This window comes from Podarcis filfolensis (assembly GCF_964270895.1).
Source record: "Podarcis filfolensis genome assembly, chromosome: 15".
NCBI lineage: Eukaryota > Metazoa > Chordata > Lepidosauria > Squamata > Lacertidae > Podarcis > Podarcis filfolensis.
The window spans coordinates 39,275,020-39,297,981 of record NC_139618.1 but is presented as its reverse complement, the minus strand read 5'-3'; the positions used below and the strand labels follow the sequence as shown (position 1 = coordinate 39,297,981).

At 42.5% G+C, this 22,962-nt stretch overlaps 1 protein-coding gene and 1 long non-coding RNA gene across 5 annotated transcripts in view; one reads left to right on the top strand and one right to left on the bottom strand.

The window, feature by feature from the left end:
* Positions 1 to 22,962, bottom strand: part of LRRTM4 (leucine rich repeat transmembrane neuronal 4) — a 426,277-nt gene that overhangs the window by 372,834 nt on the left and 30,481 nt on the right. The gene's annotated exons all lie outside the window — the stretch shown is intronic.
* LOC310750812 lies at positions 12,843 to 18,150 on the top strand. The gene is made up of 3 exons (XR_014542300.1): positions 12,843 to 13,503; positions 15,461 to 15,573; positions 17,535 to 18,150. It is a non-coding gene; the product is annotated as an uncharacterized lncRNA (long non-coding RNA).

Genomic DNA, 22,962 nt, shown 5'->3' with positions numbered 1-22,962 from the left:
ATATCAAAGTGTTGATGATCTCAGGATTCAGGCAGGTTCATATGGAAAGGTTTCCCCCTTTCAGATACTGTATTGTTCCTCTGGCTTTTTCTACTCTGCATTCCATTCCTCCTGAGTTGCAGGATTTCTAAAATTATTCCAGCACTGAAATGTCCACAAGCCCAAATCCTGTGGTGATAGCAGAACAGGGCTGTATTTTTAGCCTCAGCTCCACCATGAGGTTTTCTTTTGGAAACAACCATTCATAGGGATGGACAAATCTGCAAATTTTGGTTTCTTCTTATTCCCCCTCCCCTAAATTCACATTTCTAATCCACATTTCTAATCAATTTGCATTTTTTTTTAAAAAAAGATCTTACTGAAAATTAATCAGTGTTTTAGTGTTTATGTATCCTAATATATGCTTGTATGTATGCAGTGTTGCCTAATATAGACATTTTGGAAAGCAATTTCCCTATAAATGAATGAATAATAACAACTTCAATTTGAGTGTATGTATGGTGCATCAATATATTCTGTGTGTGTGTGCACGCGCGCGCGCATGTGTGCACGTGCACAGCATTTTAGTAAAGCACACAGTACAGTGGTACCTTGGGTTACAGATGCTTCAGGTTACAGACGTGTGTAGTGATTGATAATATTATCATTTATCCATTTTAGACCTCTTAAGTAGTAGCAGTTGCCTGTTCGCCTCTGTATAGATCCATCCTTATTTCAGACATTAAGGTAGATTGCAGTGTTTAGCTGATGATATTGTGAGGTTTAGCTGGTGAAAACATTGCAGTGTTTAGCAGGTGATACTGTGAGGTATAGCTGGTGAGTTATCGAGATGCTGAAAAACAGATATTGGCTAGCCCTTACACACATTGTGAATTATGATACATTTCCAGCTCAAATATTATGAAACAATTATCATGATGTAAACTTTGAACTGGTTTTGGACAATATATCGCCGAGCCCTAATTGTGACTAGTAGCTACTGGTAGCCTTACCCTCCATGAATTTGTCTAATTCTCTTTTAAAGTCACAAAAGCTGGTGACTATCCCTGCAATAAGAATGAAAGAACAACAACCTCTTTGTGTGATGTCCCAGAACATCCTATGTACTTTGCGTCTTGGTAGTGCAATCTGACGCATGTCTACATGGAAGTAAGCACCGTTGTGGTTAATTGGGCTGCGTCTACATGTCTACTTGAAAATAAACCACACTAAAATCAGTGGAACCTACTCCGGGTAAATGTGCAGAGAATTGCAGCCTGTGTCTCTGTCATAGCTGTCAACGTTTCCCTTTTTTATAGGGAAATTCCCTTATTCTGAATAGGATTCCTCGCAAGAAAAGGGAAAAGTTGACAGCTACGGTCTCTGTATGAGACAACCCCAAATCCTGTGCATTGCATTTTATCAAATCCTACACAAGAATGTTAGGTGTGAAGGAAAAACAAGTACAACACAGCATCCTCTGAAGCACTGCTGGTGTTTGGTACCTAATTTGAAACAAAAACAAAAAGAGAATTCCAGAGCTTCTTTCTGTAAAAATAAATAAATTCTATTTTTCAATTAGATGAAGCTTGAGTGCAATGATCTCTTGCCACGTTAGTCACAAACATCCAACATCAAGTATCCGACTCAGGAGGAAATGGCATTCGGACCAGATGCTATTAGAGACAAGCTCATAGGGAAAATTCTAAAGCAACCAGCAGAAACGAGGGGAGCATTAGCCACAGGCTGGAATGCCTGTGCTTCCTTTAAAAAATGAAGCAGGCAAAGATGGGAGATTTAATAGGAAGAGATAACAGTGCCAAGTACAGCTTTTCATTTGACCAAGTCCCTCCTTGAAAGAATAAATACACAGAGGTGTTTGATGATTAAAGCAGTGAGATGCTTTCTGGGTTTATGCTCTTGTTATATATTTTCAGGAGCAGCCCATACAATGATGCCTTATGTGATAGTTGGCCATCATTACTCACTGGCAAAAGAAGGTGGGCATATACACATTGCCTACCATTGTTGGTCACAAGCAATGGCGCTTTCAGGTACGGATGGAGAAGAAAGAGGATTTAGTTCGCATTTTAATGAGCAACTAATTAATTCACACTTCTTGAAGCAATGTGCGGACTGAAACACAGCTGTTTTTTGAAATGTTCACTGCTCCAAAGTTTGCAATGCAATTCTCCAACCAAACTATAAGTACACAAAAGCGGAAAGTGTTGAGTTTGTGTGTATGTGAAAACAGAACACAAAAGTGCATTGTATGTGTGGAAATTGCATTTTGGTGAAAAATGAGTACAAAGTTGTGTTTACAGGAGAAATTCATACTAACATGAGAAACCAAAGCTGACAGATTCACCCATCCTTACCATCAGGGCAGAACTTTTGGGGGGAAATCCAGGGCCTCACTCAGTAGAATGAGCAAGAGGAGCCACCAAATACAGAAGGGTTGGGGAACCACATTTCTAAGTGAGTGGTTGTTGTTGTTGTTTAGTCGTGTCCGACTCTTTGTGGCCTATGGACCAGAGCATGCAAGGCACTCCTATCTTTCACTGCCTCCCACAGTTTGGTCAAACTCATGCTGGTAGCTTCAAGAACAGTGTCCAACCATCTCATCCTCTGTCGTCCCCTTCTCCTTGTGCCCTCCATCTTTCCCAACATCAGGGTCTTTTCCAAGTGAGTGGTATCAACAAACATTACTATCTAAGGAGTCCCTCTCAATAAAATAATTAAGTTCAAAGTCTAAAATTAACTAACCACACTACTAGCCATTTAGCTGAGATGGATTAGAGCAGGGGTAGGCAACCGAAGGCCCGGGGGGCGGATGTGGCCCAATTGCCTTCTAAATCTGGCCCGCGGATGGTCCGGGAATCAGTGTGTTTTTACATGAGTAGAATGTGTCATTTTATTTAAAATGCATCTCTGGGTTATTTGTGGGGCATAGGAATTTCTTCATTTTTATTTTATTTCAAAATAGAGTCCGGCCTACCACCTGGTCTGAGGTGGACTGCCCATGGCTGAAAAAGGTTGCTGACCCCTGGATTAGAGAATCTCACCCACACTGCTACTCAAGGGGTGTTTCTGGCTACACAACTTTACTTGGGGAAAAGGTAACATACTGAATTTGAGGCTGCTGTTGAATAAGGGTGCCATATTTCAAAAAGTGAAAATCCAGACACAACATTTGTTGACCATTATTTTATTTTTTTTGCAAGAACTAACAAAATGAAGTTATTTTAAAAAATAACCCTAACCACTGTTGGGATGGGACAAGATGTTGACCACAGTCTTCTGAGGCCAGCCTCCCAAGAGGGCACCAAGCACAGAGAGGCAGTGCACACTTTGTTTATGGGAAGACCCCCCCCCCCAATTCTGCTAATCTTGCTGATGAGTATTTTCCTAGTGAAATTATATTTAGGCATGCCACTTTTGCATTTATTTCAGTTGTATTGCATTTGGTACATCTGGGTTCCTCTCGGTATCCTTTTAAGTGGCCATTAAAAACCTTTTAAAAAATAAAAACAATTATTTTTGTTAATATGATGGGCAGAGTTCTTTAACCATCATTTCCTTTAAAAAAGAAAAAAGAAAAAAGAATTGTTTTCTCAACCTGGATTAGGAGCTGTTTTATTCTGCTGGTTTTTTGTTTAAAGGGTTACTATTTATGAATCATATTTCAGAAAGGTCACAAGGTGATGTATAAGCATGCTAGATATTGGTTTTTACATCATTCATCTGATGTCTGCGCGATTAGTGTCTGGTGGCACTGATTTTGAAGGGCAGCTGAGCAAGTACTTTCCCAGGAGATATATTCAGACTAGAAATCATTTACAATAAGGTTTGACCCGTTTTTGGCTTGTCCCACACTTTCTAGAAATGTGTCTGAGTGGTTCTGTCTTTGCCCCACTGCTTTCCCTTAGAAAACACACACTCCAACACTAAATCGGAACAAATGGCAATCCGTACGAAACCTAGTTGCCATTTGTTCCGATACAGCACTAAAGATCAGGTTTCCACAGGGAAAAGTGGTGGGGCAAATGGAGGTGTAGATAAACCCTAAGAACAGCAGCATAAAATGGTTCCTAATCCAGACCAATCCAGGTGAGTGATTAGTGGCAGTGGTGGTTCACTGAGGGCATTCATTCTGGGCTCAGACACATCTTGGCACTAGCTGAGTGCTATTTGCAGCATCTTGTGTGCAGCCCGCTCAGGTTTGGGAACAGCCTTGGTTGGTTCCGAAGCTTCAAGACTGATGTGTGGGCAATTTGGGGGAGGGTGCAGCTGAGATTAATGTGTCTCTCTGTGGGTTTTACCCCAAGATCACATGCACAGCAAAAATACTCATTTTACACCAAGTCACCAAGACTTTGAGAACACACAAAAAAGAAGTTCGATGCATTAAAGGTTAGCATATTGTATTTGTCTTCTGAAATCTGATTTTTCAGCTTGCTGTTTCCATTCAAATAAAAGCACTCCACTTACTGAAATATTTGGTTTATTAACCTGTCAGTCTGCAATCCAATATACTGTTACCCTTCTAAAACAAACATACACAATTGTCTCTAAATGCATTACGCTCCCATTGCCAAGACATTTTTCATTAAATGCTTCTATATAAAGTACAGGCTTTTATTTTTTTTAAGCTATTTGGTTAAACTTGATGCCCTGTAGCCAAGATTCAAGAACAGCATGTTGTTTTTGATGGTATCTATTAGTATTAAGAATATGTTTGTGGTTCTCTAGCCACAGTTTGTTCACACTCAGCTAAATCAATAAGCAATTTCCTCCATATGTATGTTATATACAGTAGCTGTGACAAGGTCCAGATGGCTTATTCTGTTCTGTAATTGAGTTTTAGCATTTTACAGAAATATAATAATATTGAGAATAAGCCAATTGAGTTCCACATATATATCTACGCCCTTAATGTTCTGATTCTTATAATCAAACAGCAATGTCCATAAGGAACTCATAAAAAGTAAAATAAAAAAGTGGAACAAAAACCATAGAATCACTATGCTGTTCTGTGAGGTTTGGAAACATGAAAATACACATTGTGCATTTTCTTTGTTTGGAGATGCAAAGGCATTATCCCCAGATATGAGCTTTAGATCTCCAAGGCATGACTAACAGCGCAATCCAAACCCAAGAATAGCTGGAATGAGTGAATTTGCAATAGGCAATGGACTGTCCCAGCTCAGCCAGAGCTCAGCCAATGTAAGTCCCTTATCCCAGCTGAGCCATAGCTGTACTGCCTCAGCCAGTGTAACTTAAGCAAGCCAAAATTATACTAGCACAAGTCTGCAAAATGGGGTATTCCAGGGGTGGGGTGTGGCAAGGAGAAACATAGATTTATTCTATGCCACTTTCAGCTCGCCTGGCAGAACTTACATAAGCAAAAGGGGTACTGCAAGTTTATCAGTGATTATTAACATTGCACAAAATGGTAGGAACTCTACTTCAGCAGATACATGGTCTAAGTCTTAACCAAGTTAGGACAAGTTCCTGCCAGAGATTCCTAAGAGATGCACTTGAACATATATAGGCCCTGGAATAGCTCAATCAGTAGAGCATGAGACTCTTATGGGTTCAAGCTCCACATTGAGCAAGGGGTTGGACTAGATGACTCTCATGGTCCTTTCCAACTTTACAGTTCTATGATTCTATGAAATGGAGTACAGGGAACTCCCAATTTGTGTGCATTCAGGGCCCGCAAAACCACTGACATGTGTGCCATTTTCAGCACCAGAGGGGGGAGGAACTGGGGCAGAGCGGGGCTCACTTATACATGTCCCACCGATGTGTTCAGTGCTTCAGAACCCAACGCCCATGCAAATAGGGAGTTGCCTGTATTGGATCAATGGGTTTATTGTTCTGACTGTAATAATAATAATAATAATAATAATAATAATAATAATTTATATCCCGCCCTCCCCAGCTGAAGCCGGGCTCAGAGCGGCTAACAACAATAAAATAATACAACATTCTAAAATCATTTCATTATAAAATTAATTCAAATCAAATTAATGGCAACCATTGGGCTAGAGTTCTCTGGTGGCCTGGTGGAACAGCTCTGTCTTGCAGGCCCTGCAGAAAGATGTCAAGTCCCGCAGGGCTCTAGTCTCTTGTGACAGAGCGTTCCACCAGATCGGAGCCATGGCCGAAAAAGCCCTTGCTCTGGTTGAGGCCAGCCTAACCTCTCTGTGGCCTGGGACCTTCAAGATGTTTTTGTTTGAAGACCGTAGGGTCCTCCGTGGGACATACCAGGAGAGTCGGTCCCGTAGGTACGAGGGTCCTAGGCCGTATAGGGCTTTAAAGGTTAAAACCAGCACCTTAAACCTGATCCTGTACTCCACCGGGAACCAGTGCAACTGGTGTAGCACTGGGTGAATGTGATCCCGCGGCGAGGACCCCGTAAGGAGTCGCGCCACGGCATTCTGCACCCGCTGGAGTTTCTGGGTCAGTCTCAAGGGCAGCCCCACATAGAGCGAGTTACAGGAGATTGGAGCATTAATATTGTCTACACTGAGTGGTAGTGACTGTGTGGTTTGAGATAAGGGGGATCCCCACTCCTGCCTGGAGATGTCAGGGATTGAACTGAACACCTTCTGGATGTAGTGCAGATGGTCTGCTGTTGAGCATCTGCATTAAGAAAGATCTCTCCCACCAGTGCTGTTGCTGCTATTCTTCTGACACTTGTTTAAAGCAAGAGAAATCAGCACACTCCCTCTGTGAGTTCACAAATATCAAGCACAGACTGAACGAATGTACTTGACATGGGAAGAGACAAAAAACCCACAAAATCACCTTTTCTTGCAAGTGGCCTTGATGCATGGTTATGTTCTCAAGAATATTTAAAGACACTTTAAACATCCATCCAAAGACTGCCCAGGGACCAGAACAAAAGAGTTATTCCACAAGTCACCTATAATGAGAGCCATAACCCAAGAGGTTTCTGTCTGCGCATTCTGTTTACATCCCTGATTCATCGCTCTGAGGCCGTGCATGGATCCATTCCAGCATTTGGAGACATCTAGTGGCTGAGGCATGCACATGTCATTACAGGGTATAACTGTGAGTGCTTTCCACACACAGGAAACTCTGCCCCCAGGTACTAAATTCATCTCACTCTTGCTTCCACACAAGATGTTGGTAATCAGGGTATTTAAGACAAAAGAAGATATAGTGTGATTGTATTGGTGTCCATTTCATTGTCAATATTTATTGTTTCTTCCTTGGAATAAGATGGTTGGCCCACTGTCACAATAATATTGGCAGAATACATCAGCAGCTCATATTTGAGCTATGCTTTCGTTGAACATATCATTTATATTTGGTTTTCTTTTAATGCTGTGCCATAAAACCCTTCCCGCATCGACTGAACATAGGCTGTGTTTTCCTTTGTCAAATACCATGTGAGAATCTCATAGGCCCAAACCATTGTGCCTAATACCCCTACTGCTTGGTACCCTAAAGAGAATGGAGTTGTTTGTCATCCCTGAAGGACTGGATGGGATGGAAGAACCTGACGTGCAATCCAGACAGAGCCAAAACACTGTCAATGGGTGAGTCTTCTAACACATCTACAGCCTGTCATGAATGGAACATCATTCCTCCTAAAGTATCAGGCTCACAGTTTAGTGAATGATCCTTGATATGTGAGATGATGTCATAGCACAGAGTGTTTTTTTCCAGCTTTAGCCAGTTTTCAAGCTCCTTTCTGACAAAGTCGAAGCCCGCCACAGTCATTCATGCATCATTTACCCATTGATCAGACTACTGTAACACACACTGTGAGGGGCTGCTCTCAAAAGGTGTTCAGAAACTCAATTCAAGGTTGCTGGTGTTAATGGCTTAGGATCAGCTTCTCCTGTATGTCCCTCCTGTGTCAGGCCCCACCACTTTGCTGTTTCAGGTGACTGTGGCTGGCAAATACCATTGCTCATTTTTGTTTTTAAAAAGGTTCAAATAAACAATGGTAATTGCATATGGGAGGGACACACCTGCAGAGGGTGAGTGCTTTCAATATAGTCAAACCTTTAATGTGCATAAGAAGCTGCCTTAAAGTGGCTCAGATTCCCCCCCCCCCCCCAATTTGGCCTATATGTTCTACTCTGAGTATAAGTGGCTTCCCGTGGTTTCTGGAAGTAGTTTTTTTGCAGGTTACCTTCTGGCTGATCCTTTTAAAAGAAATCCCAAGGATTGAATATAGAAACTTCTGCTCTCTTTGTTTCATTCTCACTTACTACACTGGTGCGAAAGCCACATTTGTGGTCTCAGTGATTCTTCTAAAAAGTGTTACTGCACCAGGGATGGAGGGTGGGTTCTGAAAGGCAGTCTGCATTATGAACCCATCTCTTGAGAAGTTGTCCATAAAATGAGCACTGTAAACTCTAAGCCATTCAAGGACACAATTCTACAGTTAATTGTTTGTTTAAGCTCAACATAAACATCAGCTTTATTTTTAGATAGCTTTTAAGTTATTTTATTAAACATTAAGGGAAATGAGATCTAGCCAATTAAAGTACATTGGCCATTACTTACAAGTAGGCTTCAGTCCTTCATAAAAACAAGTTTTTTTGTTTTTGTTTTTAAGAGCAAGCTCAGGCTCATAAATGCAGTTAAAAAAACATGGAAAGGGAAAATAAGGCAAGAATATTAATACACTCATTGTACAGGGATAACTTCCCCTGCCCTGGAAAACTAGCTTCATTTAAAGCATGTTTGGGGGTATTTCCAGGGGTCTGTTTAGCAACTTAGTTTAACCTGCCAATGCTGCCAAGCTCCTGCTGAAAACTCTTGGTCCTTAGTAACTCAGTGGCAGGGAGAGGCAGGGTTCACCCAAGGAATTTTTTCAGCCTGAGACAAAGGACAAGTTAAAGCGCAGTGGGACTGGCAATTGAAACTTAATTCAATGCTGGAAACAGGATAGTGCCATTCACTGCCTGAGGGCAGCAGGCACATACAACTCTGCCCTCCAACAGAAGCACATGGCCAAGAAGCTCAAGAGGAACAGCAGAGAGGGACATACTGCTTGAGGTGGTTACCTCACTCTGTCTAATAGTAGGGCCAGCCCTCAGGAAAAGATTGGAAGGACTACCTTATCAAAAATTCTGCCCCTACTAAAATCTAGTACAGCTCCCCTGTTTCCTTGGGAATTCTATGCCCATTCTTGGTTTTGCATGCAGTATGCATATAGTGAAGGCCCACCTCATATATCTAGATGGTTAGCGAGGCCGCAGAGTATCACCTCTCCTTTGGCACGCTGGAGGGCTTAGGGCATCAGAGACAAAGCCAATATCACAGGAAGGCATTGCCAGGCTGCACCTGGAAGCCCCTGGCCTGTTGGAGGCACTGATACCACTGCCACTCACCATGCCAGTGCCTTCAGTGTGTCCTCAGAGATGTCTAGCAATACATGTCCAAAATACATTCAATCTATTCAGCAGTTTGGGCAGAGTGGAATAGATTGGGACCTGGTCCATCAAATTTTTTTGGGAATAGAACCAAAAGGTCTTCTGGGAGTGAATTTCACAATTTAACCCCCAGTAGGCATTGTGATGTTTGCCAGGGCTCTGCAGATTCAAGCTCTGCCTTTTTTAAGGGTGTGTGTGAGTGGGAGAGAAGGGAGATGCAATGCCACTAACTGCTTCTCTAAATGTCAGCAATTCACTGTACTTCCACACTAATGCAGACTTGCTCCTGAACCCCAAATTAGATGCCTCTTTGCTCATGTGTTAGTCATTTATAACACACTGACAATCTAAATGAATATAAGAACCAATTTTCCTCCAATTTGCAAAAGCTTCCCTTCAAGTGCCTGTGCATTCTGCCGAGAAGCAATCCCATGAGAAGGTTAAACACACACACACACACACACACACACGTTCCAACCTCTCCAAGGCAAAACAAACACATCTCCTTGCACTGGAAGCCTCACAGTATTTCAGGATCAATCTAGAATCTGCTGGAAAGCAATCAAAATGATTAGGGAATTGAAGCTCAAATAAAAAAGGAAATGCTAGAGCATTGGGGGCATTTTTAAGTAAGAGGGGAGTTGATTGAGAGCATGATGTTTATAAAATTATGCATGGTGCAGAGCAAGTTAATAGATCGGAGGGTTTCCCCCCTTTCTACTCTCATGATATTAGAATTTGTGGTCATCCAATGAACTATGCTTTGTTTTGTACAAGCTTGTAACTGAAATAATGTTTTGTGGTTATATTTGTTGCTGTAATGTTTAATGAAAATAATGAAAGTTCTTTAAACACCATAGTCTGGCTAGGATTTCTTTTTTAGCAGAACAAATGTACATCTGGGGTTATTATTACACAAAATTGACTGTCTTGGGGGAAAAAACCTGATAGATAAGGGCCTAGTACCTTGCTGAAGATGTGCAGGACTAGTAGAGGTTGGTTCATTTGGACAAATGGGGCATGCTCTCACTAACCTCAGTCTGCCATCAGCCAGCCCCATCTGCCTTACTTCCTACTTATAACTAGTCCAAGAGTTGACATTGCCTGTCAGTTTCCTCCTCCTTAGTCTCAGAAGTTAACAAATCAAGAATTGCTTTGCTCTTCCCATCATTCATTCTGGCTCCACATGCTGTTTGTCTCCATGCCTTACACTCTATTTTTCCCACTGTGCAATGCTACCATTGAACTGGAAACCACAGAAATCTTGGCTTCATGCACTTTCGTGGCCTTTCTTATGTGCCACATTCTAGGTGCCTGCAGCTTCTCCACCTATCTTCTTAAAGTCACCTGTTGTTAGGCATATTCTTGCCATTCTTCGTTTAGAGCTGCAGAGGTGCACCCCATTGACTCTTGAGACAGACGGATGCCAACAAGTATCCCCATGTTGCTGCTGAGGCTGAGGGGCTTTACAGCTGAGAAAACTGTGACTAAATCACGATTTGGGCTATGGAGTTCCTGATTGACAGCCTTATCTACGACAATATATTTGTTTCATTCACTGTATTGCTATCCTGTCTTTCCTTAAAGGAGCTCAAGGTAGCATGCATGACTCCCACCTGATTTCATCCTCACAACATCTCTGAGAGACAAGTTAAGCTGAGAAACAGGGACTGAAACAAGGTCTCCTAATGAGCTTCATGGCCAAGTAGTGTAGAGTTGCCATATTTCAAGAGGTTAAAATCTGGACACAAAAAGTTCTTAAGCTTTTTAAGGCAATTGCCCAATAGCCCCGCTGTTGCCGAGCCCAAACCACCCACAAGTGAACCCACCCCAGTGCCAAAGCCTGAACCAGAGCTGCCTGTGCACATTTTAAAAAACCCCAAAAACATTTCCTTTAAAATGTAATATTCCCCCCAGATGGGCATGTAGGACCCCCAAAAGAGGACATGTTCAGGAATTCCTGGACATATGGCAACCCTATACTAGTGATTTAAACATGGATTTCCCCAGCCTTAGCTCAACATTGATGTGTGGATGAGTATTTCTGTCTATCCTGAATTTCTCAAAGTTCAGCTTTGCTGGATGACCACATGTTCTAGTAATTTGAGAGAGAGTGAAAAACTTCTCTTCCTCCAGACCATGCTTCAGTTTTATACACCTCTATCATGTCTCCTCTTTCTCAAATTTCCCTTTGCCTTGTTCATTTGTTTTTCCACCAGTTTCAGTTAGGTCCTGCTTCTCTCTGTCACAGTACATCCCTCTGATGATCAGACGAAAGGGATAATCTCTTAATTGGCACATTTCACTTCCCACCAGGGTGCGCTAATTAAGATGATTCTATACCAATCCCTGCTGTCTAGCTACTTCGAAGAATATCTGAGCACAGAGACATGGATCGCTTCCAACAGGAGGCAGTAGCCAACTGAGTGTTAGGTGACACAGTGGAGCTCATTAATTCAAGGAGGTGTTAAGGCAGCCATAAGAGAGATCCCCCACCCACCCAGTAGGGCTGTGTGGGCAAAGAGAGAAACATGCTACCCAAAAATCTTTCACGTACAAAAGTCAATAGTATTTATCCCTGCAGATTACGTTTAGGGTAAGGGTCATAGCTCGGTGGTTGAGCATCTAGTTTGCATGCAGAAGATCCCAGCTTAAGTCACTGGCACCTGCACATAGGACTGGGAGAAAACCCTCTCTGAAATCCTGAAGAGGTGCTGCCAGTCATTGTAGAATATACTGAGCAAGTTGAACCAATGACTCAGTATAAGGCTGCTTCCTAAGTTCCTGCTATGCACTTGCTATGCAAAAGTCAAGTTCTTCCCATAGCATTTCACTCTTGCAGTCATCAATGGAATATTCCTGAACATTCAAGCACTGATGCTGTCTCACAGCAGACAACTGTTTTGAACTTGTGTTGTAAAGGACATCAGGTTTCCTATACAGGCCCGTGAAGAAAGAGTTTCCTAAATGGCATACTCTCCAACATTCCTCAGGTGAATATAGGGACATTTTATTCTACATCTGTATCACTGCTTGAGTATTTCCTCTTGGTCAAGTACAAAAGTTATTAGAGAAAACACACAAGGTTGCAATATTTTGAGCACAGAAATCTTTGAGTCTATGTACTGCATTTAGGGAAGCCTTTGTGGGGAAAGAAAACCCCAAATCAATAAATACAACCAGTACTTTTTTCTTTTAAAAAAGGGAGCCAGTACTCACCATGAAGTTGTTACAGTAAGTGCCAAACTTTTAACCAGTTCTTTTCTTCTAGATAAAAAAAGGGGCCAGTACTGCCATCCCTTTGAGTACCCCCAGAAAAAAGCACTGATACAACTCGTGTGTGTGTGTAGATTATGCAGTTATGAGTATTTTGGAAGAATGCCAACTTTGAACGGCCATTTTTGTTGCCATTATATGATATGTTTATTTTGGAGTCCAGGAACATATACATTTTTGAGTTTGGGGAATACATAAACTTCCCTTTTTTCAGTATTTCCAATTTCTGAGCAAATTATGCCTGTATAAACAACTGCAGCATCCTGGTGCCGTGGTGAATCCTGGCTGGATCAGTTGCACATACACCCGGCCCAGGCACCCTCTCTCCCAGCTGCCCTGGGACTCCCCTTCACCCAAATGCACAAAACAGGAAAACTCATATCAGATTTCAGAGGGGCTCAGAAGTTGAACATACCTGTGCTCAGTGCTCGGATCGGAATCGGATGGATACGTCATCGACGGCCCACTCACCCTTGCCGGTGAAAAGGTCTGTCTGGAGCGGGGGCACATGGTGGGGGGAAAGGAAAGGAGATCTCATGGGAGGGGGGGAAGCTGTGTGTGTGTGGCTAGTTAATGCAAGCTGAGGGGTTTTTTGAATGCTGGACGCCATTTTGTTGCACGTGCTGCTGCAAACTTTGCAGGGCAAAGCCAGGCCGGGGAGCCATCTTAAGTTGAGGCTGCATAGGCCTTGTGGTGCATGTGATTCAGATTCTATTCAGTTGAACCTCTGGTTACAAAGTTGGTTGGACAGTGTTCTCGAAGCTACCCAGCATGAGTTTGACCAGACTGCAGGAGGACAGGAAGACTGGAGTGCCTGGAACAGGTGAGGCTGCAGGTCCCTTATTTTGGCTGCTGGTCCCTTATTTTCAAGTCTTTTTTGGAGGGGGGGCAAGGGGAGGAAAAGCTTTCATTTGCCTGCATGACAAAGTGAGAAGCCGTGATGACTTAAGGGATTCTCGTCATTTTCAGGGCAGTTGGAGACTATGAAATGGAGGAAAAGAATGGCATTTACCAGGGGAAGGGAAGGTTACAGGGAGAATCATGGTACTAGGGCAAATAACTATGTAACCATAAACAGCAAATAAAGCTAATATGATCAACATATTACTGCAAAACAAGTTTATATTTTAAAATAGTTTTCAATATAGTCTTGTTAGCAAATGAGCTAAGGTTTCAAGGCCTCATATCCAAGTTACCAGCAACTCAATGTTTGCAAAGTCTCGTAGTAATTAACATTATGAAAAATCTTAAAGTTTTTGTTTCTCTCAGTTGCTCTGTATGGTGTTTTCATTTAACATGCATTGCTTGGCTAGAGAACTCCATTGTAAAATTCAGAGAAGTATGGATTTCAAAGGATGTCTGTCTTTCAGGTTGTGTATTGTATTGTCTGAATTATGTGGGTTTAAATGCACACAATCCCTAATTAAAATATTTCTGTCCTACACTTCAGGTCATTCGCAAAGGCCCTCCTTTATCTGTTTATGCTGTGGCAATGCAGTGGAAGACTACAAAGGAAAAGACTTCTCAGTTGTGGCACTCAAGTTAGGGAATGCATCCCTCAGGGATGCCATTTTTGGACCAATATTTTCCCAGAGTTGCTGTTTTAGCTCTGCTCCTGATTCTATGCCACTTAAAAAAATATAAAATAAATCCACTGTACCTCGTTTGTTGTTTGCATGTTTTTACAGTTTTTATTTTCTTTTTCGTAAGCCGTTCTGGGAGCTTGCTTGAAGAGCAGCATAGAAATGTCAACAATAAACAATACTGTGCGAAGAAAAATTTACAAGGAGCTCTGATTTAACATGCGAAGGAGGGCTTGCAAAGAACTCTGAACTCTTGCAGGCTGGTTTCTGCAAGACTTATTCTAATCAGCTTGTTGAGGAGGGCAGATGCTTATCAAAGTCTTCCCTGAAAGTGCCAGTGACTGAAACAAAGGCAATGTCAGGGAATGACATTACTAAGCAGAAGGATGCTCTATCCAGTTTTTTTCCGGTGGTCTGAACAAGTGAGAACTGTGGACTCTGGGTAAACTGTGAACTACATGGGTAAACAGGGAGGTCACCAGTGGTTCTTTAAGCTTTAGGCTTGCTCCACCTTCCAATTTCTTGTATAGAAGGAGAAATCAAAACAAAAGCAGACAGATTGAGCAATACAGGTAGAATTATTTTCTTTCTCTCTCTCTCTCTCTTTAAAAAAGATAATCAAATCTGACACAAAGGAAGGAAGACAGCTGATGAAGAAAGTGTCTAACAGCTTTCTCTTTGATAGTCATCATGTTGCTTGATTTACAAACAATGATCAAATAGTTTCAAGCAAATGTTTTGGAAAGGGAATAAAGCAGCATTTGCTCCCACTTTAATTAACATTCAAAGGCAGAGCAAAATGGAGGGGTGGGATCTCATGATCCCTTTCTGTCTAAAATAACACAGTTCTGAAAGAAAACCAAAGCTTGGTGTGCCTAGGGGAGGCAAAGAGAATATGCCTAAAACTGGCTTCCAGATAATAAAGATTGATTTAGCAAATGCAACCTAGAAATTAAATGTTCTTTTTTTCTGCTCATATTTTGGAGGAAATGTGCGCTTAGAATTAGGTTGAAAGCAAAAAATAAAAATCAACCCCCCTACTCACTATTTGTTAAAAAAAAATATTTCTCTTTCTGACATTTTCTACCCTTCTTACAAAAATGTTCACTGATTTATTTGCACTTATTTCACCAGAAAACACTTTTCTTCAATGATGTATTCCACCCCTATACATTTTTATCCTTCCTTCCCTCCCAGGAGCTTGCAGCAGAATGCAGGGTTCTTCCCCCATGTTATCTTCACAGCAAACTTGTGAGGTTGGCTAGACGGAGAGAAAGTGACTTGCCAAGGTTTGCACAATAAGTTTCATGGTTGAGCAGGCATTTGAACCTGGGTCTCCTCAGACCTTGTTTGAGATTCTACCATGACAATAGCCAGTTATGAAATAATTGCATAGTGGGGGGGGGGAAGGGTACCGTCCTGTTCACTATATAAGAACACAAGAAGCTGCCTTGTCCCTCTATCTCACTACTCTGCACTAGGGATGAGAGAGAAATATGATTCAGTTCACATTTAAAGGCTTACTTTCCTGGTTCATACTTTCTAGAACAATACACAATCTGAAACACAACCATTCTTTGAAATTCCCACTTTGTCAAGTTTTGCAATGCACGTCTCCAGTGTAGTGTATACAAAAAGTGCATATACTAGGTTCAAGTGTGCATTAAAAATATTATCTATCTATCTATCATCTATCTATCTATCTATCTATCTATCTATCTATCTATCATCTATCTATCATCGCCTGCCCTTCACCCTAGTGTCCCAGGGTGGGTTACATTAAAACACAATATTAAAAATGCACACATTTTTGAAAATTGCATAGATAAATGAGTTATATTAGACATAATTGTTTTGCAAAAGGGGAGGATGCACTAAAATACTGATGAGCTTTCATGAGTACTTATTTTTTTAAAAAAAAGAAATGCAAATTGATGTGGAAATGTAAACCTGAGAAACTGAGAGAAACCCAAACAGTCAGATTTTGCCATCCCTGCACTATCTATGGTCACATGTCTACTCACCTTTTCTGGTGGGTGGTGTTGCGACCAGGCATTTGGGCCCCTGCAGTGATCTGATGGGGGGGCGGAGATTGACCCCTCCCTCGTTGCCATCCGGGACATGTTGCTGGCACAGGGCAGGGCTCCACCCAGGGGTGGCCCTGCTGTCCCATCAGCACCAGCGGGAGGCATAGCCATGGGAACTTTAAACCACAGCACAGCCGGGGAGCCACCCTCTCTTGCCCTTTGCCATATCTCCTAACCCACCCACCCTCTTTTTTATGCTTTGCTATGACACAACCCTGCTATGGACAAATGTCAGCTGCCATATTGTAGGAATTTTTTCCACTTGGCAAATTGGCACCAGCTATTTGGTTTTCACCTGCCTTGTTAGCAATCATCACAACTTTGTGAGGTTAGGCATTGGGTAAGCCTTTGTTTGCATGGAGGGGAGGTTGTAGCCTTCTCCTAAAGGTAAAGGAACCCCTGACCATTAGGTCCAGTCGTGGCTGACTCTGGGGTTGCGGCGCTCATCTCGCTTTATTGGCCGAGGGAGCCGGCGTACAGCTTCCAGGTCATGTGGCCAGCATGACTAAGCCGCTTCTGGTGAACCAGAGCAGCGCACGGAAACACTGTTTACCTTCCTGCCAGAGCAGTACCTATTTATCTACTTGGACTTTGACGTGCTTTCGAACTGCTAGGTTGGCAGGATCAGGGACCGAGCAACGGGAGCTCACCCTGTCGCGGGGATTCAAACCGCCGACCTTCTGATTGGCAAGTCCTAGGCTCTGTGGTTTAACCCACAGCACCACCTGCGTCCCTTTGCCACCCGTGTCCCTTCTCCTGCCCCTCCTCATTAAGGACATCCTGTTGATTCAAGGTGTGTGGATACTGTCTGATGTCCAGATGTGGGCTAGCGCCATGCCACAACCCGAATGGTTTTACCTTTAGATGGACTCTCTGCAGATGGGCGGGAGTTGAAATGTAGCCTCGCTTCACCCAATGCCTAAGCCAAACTTCTCACATCTGTAACCAATAAAGTCGTGGCCTATTTGAACCCATAAACCTAAATACTTGTGTCTGTTTGTTGATTATCCACTAGGGAACTGTGGGTCATGGGGCCTTGGCACGCAAATGTACTATACAGTTAAAGCACATGGCTTCCTCCAAAGAATCCTGGGAATGCGTTTGTTAAGGGTGCTGGGAATTATAACTATAGGAGGACTAAACTACATATGTTCTTTATATGTATGGTGTAGCTGTGACTTAAGATCTCAGGTGCAGACAGAAGTTGTCCCTAGCCCTTCCTGGAGATACTGGAATATTTTGCATGCAAACCATGTGGCCTGTCACTCAGCTGCAGCCTCTCCATGATCCTTCCATTGACTGTGTTCATTCATGCAGCTATTTTTGAAAGAAGAACAAAGCATCAGCTTGGAGCACTCCTCAGTGAAGAGGAAACAACACCTTGGGCAAACAGAGGTGAAAGTTTGTACAATCTAAGTAGTTTGGGGGGAAATGTGTTACTGTTTTGACCAGAAAATCAAACAGGAGAGTTTAAACAGCATCACAATTGGTACCCTGAGCGTTGTCTTCAGCTAAATTCTGACAGCTTCTCCATGTGGGTAAAAATGCAACTTCAAAAGCAGCTCTAGCTCAGCCAAAGTGAGTCATTTTGTTAAGTCAATAGCTCCTTTTAAAATAAAAAAATAAAAGGAGTAAGAAAAATGTTTGAGGCTTCTTTTCAACATCTCCTTCTATCTCAGGAGGGTTGCAAAATTGGATGCCCTTTCTCACCATCACCTGAGTGCTTGCTGCTCTCTCCACTGTGTGCATGGAACAGCAAACTCGGATGTGGAATCTGTGCCTGGCCTTATGATGACAGTTCTAATTCATTCAGATCATCCTTTGAGGCTGTGGACATCAAGTGATGAATGCTCTCCAACAACACAAAGGCAAAAAGAGAGGAATGCTTGCAAAAATGCAATTTCCATACCAAAGTTCAGTACCTGATGCTCCCCCAGTCTAGTAGATATCCACACGGCCTGCTGTATTCCATTTACCCTGGTTAAGCCCCCCACCCCACCCTACTGATTTTAAAGTCAAGACTGTTGCTTGAAGGTATTTTTGGGGGGTAGGGGGAACAATGCAATGGAACTTGACTGTTTGCCAACAGAGTTGGAGCACCTCAGGCTGGGAGGGCTACATTTGGCCCCCAGACCTCTCTGTCTGGCCCTTGGGGTTCTCCCCAGGAGACACCCCATACTAGCCTCATTTGACATGCTCCTTGAGTGTGTTTGCCAGCTAGAATGCATCCTTGGATGCTGCTTATGGGTGGTATCTCAAGGTTAGTCCTTCTGAGAGTAAATCCACTGAGATTAATGGACCTAAATTAGTCATGTCAATGGATCTTGATTGCCTGAGTGGAGGATACAAGGGTATTTGTGTGTGTAGAAACTAACCCTCTGTATGAAGGTACACATCGTTGTATGAATGATAGATTTATATATACAGTGGTACCTTGGGTTACAAACGCTTCAGGTTACAAACTCCGCTAACCTGGAAGTAGTTGCTCCGGGTTGCAAACTTTGCCCCAGGATGAGAACGGAAATTGAGCGCCGGTGGTGCGGCGGCAGCAGGAGGCCCTATTGGCAAAAGTGGTACCTCAGGTTAAGAACGGTATTGGGTTAAGAACAGACCTCCGGAATGAATTAAGTTTGTAACCCGAGGTACCACTGTACACACACACATTGCTCCACCTACTTTTGCCTCTGGACCTGCCCACCACTGCCATGGGCCACCAAAGGGTTGGTCCCCCCAAAAAATGCTCCCAGCTGCTGTTGAGATATAAAAGTTCAAAATACAGTTACATACAGTTACCTCGGGTTACATACGCTTCAGGTTACATATGCTTCAGGTTACATACGCTTCAGGTTACAGACTCCGCTAACCCAGAAATAGTACCATGGGTTAAGAACTTTGCTTCAGGATGAGAACAGAAATCGTGCTCCAGCGGCACAGCAGCAGCAGGAGGCCCCATTAGCTAAAGTGGTGCTTCAGGTTAAGAACGGTTTCAGGTTAAGAACGGACCTCCGGAAGGAATTAAGTACTTAACCCGAGGTACCACTGTATAGTTCAGCACCCTCAGTGTGTGAAATGGCATGCTGTTAATTGCATAGCACCTTAGTCTATATGTGCATATCTATATGCAGAGAAAACAAGATTCCATTCCACACTTTGGGATTAGAAACTAAACATTGTCCCTCCTATAAAAACTGGAGAGTATGTGCTAATTCTGACATGGGAGCAACAGCACCCTTTGTAATTCAAGTTGAGCATGATCAGGTGTCTCTTCTCTTGTCCTTTTCTCTTGTAACAAATTTATCTCTAGGAAAAAAATTCTCCATTTTGCAAACAAAGCATGATTGATAAACATAAAAAAACACAGGAACTCTGGCCCTAAGCTGCTATGAAACTCTTCTCATGATTGAAATACCTTTGTTTAGGCAAGACAACAAGACTTCAACTAAGGGATACATTATGTGTAAACAAAAGAATTAAATCCAGCACTATTCTCAACAGGGCTGCGGTCCTAAAGAAAGTTTATCAGACAGTAACATATGGGGGAAGCAAAAGGATTGAGTGTTTAATTGGATGCAAGTGAAAATAACCCAGCTTCGGTGGAACTCTAATTAGGAGAAGAAAAAGCACCTTAAATTAATTACTTCAGGGGAGTCGGGGTCACATTTTCTTCTGTTATCATCAGGCTTCCAAGTATCACAGAATATATTTGGCCCCAAGCTCTGCTTGCTACACGTGGTGCCAGCTTGTAAGCAAAACACAAGGGTCGGAACTGTGCTTTGTGCCAGCACAAACTTGCATCTCATTGCATTCAGAGGGACCTCTAGGAGTTCAAACACTTGAGTGGGTCAGTGGGGGCAAGTTTTCTATCGTTTTCCTCGACAAGAGATTCAGCTATGTTTGATGCATTCAGATAATCCATTGACTTGTATTTGTTTTCTGATCTAATACTTTTAATTGCTCTTTTAACTGTTTTAATGGATATGCTTTTTAATGGGCTTGCTTTATTGTGTATTTTAATTATAGGTTGATATTTCATTACTATTGTTGTGAATTGTGTAGAAGCCACTATATTGAAGAAGAAGAAGAATGCAATTTTGTTGTTGATCTTATGTTATTCTCATACAGGTATATAGATGTTTCTGCATAGGTAAAAAATACGCATGTGCATAAAGGTGTACTCATGAGCACTAATGGTCCCATTGTATTGTTCTGGCTTCCACCCTTCAACATGGTACTTGGACACTCAACTTGATTATTCCCAAAGTCCTTACACAGTTTAGATCTGGTTCAAGGTTATATGGCTCAGTAATTCAGAAACAGGACTCTAAGGTATATTAGTAGTAAATCACACTAAAATGCTGGTGATTTTTCATGAGGATTCCAGAATGGGAGAGAGAGAAATCAGATTGAGGTGGAAATGTAGTGAACCCAATTTAAAATGGGAAAAATGAGAAACTGAGAGAAACCAAAATAGACAGATTTGCACATATTTATTCTCTCCTTAGGTTGCTTTACGTCAAGGATGTCATCAAACAAAATAATCTTCAAACCCCTCTAGTTCTAGAATCCCTTGAATACAGTACATGGGCCATTTAAGAAAGCAATGGAGCAAACTTTGAGGGGAGGCAGTTGAGTCAATCCTCATGCTAAAAAGCACCTCATTACGAGTTGGGCCCAGACCCTTTTGAACTTGCATGACATGCTACACCAGGCATCTCCAAACTTGGCCCTCCAGATGTTTTGGGACTACAACTCCCATCATCCCTAGCAAACAGGACCAGTGGGCGGGGTGATGGGAACTGTAGTCCCAAAACAGCTGGAGGGCCGAGTTTGGGGATGCCTGCGCTACACCAACTGAAATTAACTTTTCTGTGCAGCTGTTGAAGGTGCAGAAGCCCTGCTCTCTTTTGCATCTGGCCACCCTAGTTCAAATGAAGTTTGCCTCTCGCACTGTACCAGCAGCAGGACTCTCTTACCACAACAAACAAACAAATAAAATGCACGGGCATTGAATCTATGTGCAAGGAGGGCTCAATAGACAATTTATCTTGGAAGATGAGGAAGATAAGGCTCTCAATGGCTTCTAGCCATGATGGTCTACCTCCACTGGTAGCATGCCTCTGGAACACAGAGGAGCAGAGACCTGTTGCCCCCAGATCCTACTTGTTGGCTTCCCAGATGCATCTAGTTGGCCACCACGAGAACTGAATGCCGGATGAGCTGGTCTGATCCAGCAGGGCTTTTCTTATGTTCTTATGGAGGCGTTTGTGGCCTGTCCATAGCAAGAAACAGCATCCCAGAGAATGATTTGAAGTGTCATATCCTGCTGAGGAGCATAGTATCCCAATTCAAGTTTGTAAGAAAACTTCAAATGCCATGAACCCAAACATAAGTGATGCTCATACACCTGCTGGGAGAAATATTCAGGAGCATCACTTTAAGGAGTGGCCCTACATAGGAATATAGGAAGTTGCCTTATATCAAGTCCATCTAGCTCAGCACCTTCTGCATTGACTGGCATCAGGGTTCAAGGCAGAAATCTTTTCCAGCTCTACCTAGAGATGCTGCAGAATGAACCTGGGACCTGCTGCCTGCAAGGTTGATCCCCTGCTTCCTGCGTGCTTCACTCATTTCACTTCTTTAAGCATTCTTGAAAGCAAACCCTTGAAGGTTTTTGAGCACACAATAGGAACACTTGACACCCCCAAATGTTTTTACAAGAAAAACTGCTCACTCTCTGGGCGGGAGGAGGGGAATCACACGTCGCTAGTTTAAGACACTTGACAGCTTCCTCAAAGTAGAATGCTCATTCCTATTTCGTTCCTATTAAGCACATCAGCTCCTGAGCATGGAGTGTTTCTTTCCCCTCCAGACATTCAAAGAGTGAATCAAAATTGACATGAACTGAAAGAGAGTCAACAACCTTAGGCAAGATCAGGGTTTCTTCCTTCACCTCCGCTTCACCCCAGAATGACCCTGGCTGGCAGAGTTCACCATTCTATAGAAATGCACAGTAAATTGTGAGGGGCTAGAGACACTCACCAATGTTCTGTTGCTAAGGGCTGAATCATATATTAGAAAGAAGCAGGGATTATGGAGGAGTGAGTCATTTGAGCATCTGATGCCTCATTTATGACGTACCATGTGGGGGCCTACAATTGCAATCCTGGTGAGAAACCATCAATTCCAGGTCATAAATCCTGGGGTTAACTCATAAACTCACTGTGTGTTTTCTTTCGAGTTCCTCGCCTCTTTTTGTTAGGCGTTAATGATGCATGTGGGTTTCAAACTGTTTGCTTGACAGAGGGTTTAGATTTCCAATATTAGGGACTGGGGGTGGGGGAGAAAGTCAACTTCTTTCATGTCTAAAGGTGAACTTACATAATCCACACTTCCCAAATCAATATGAGAAATGGAACACAGCTATCGTTTGAAACTTGCACTTCTCTGAATTTTGCGATACAGTTCTGCATCCAGGTAATGTATACAAAAATGCATTAACTGAGCTAAAGTTTCTCTAATGCATACATTTGTGAAACTGTACAAAAATGCATGATTTGGGGATAAATTGCTTTGCAAAAAATGTGTATATTAGGCAAAATTGAATACAAAAGT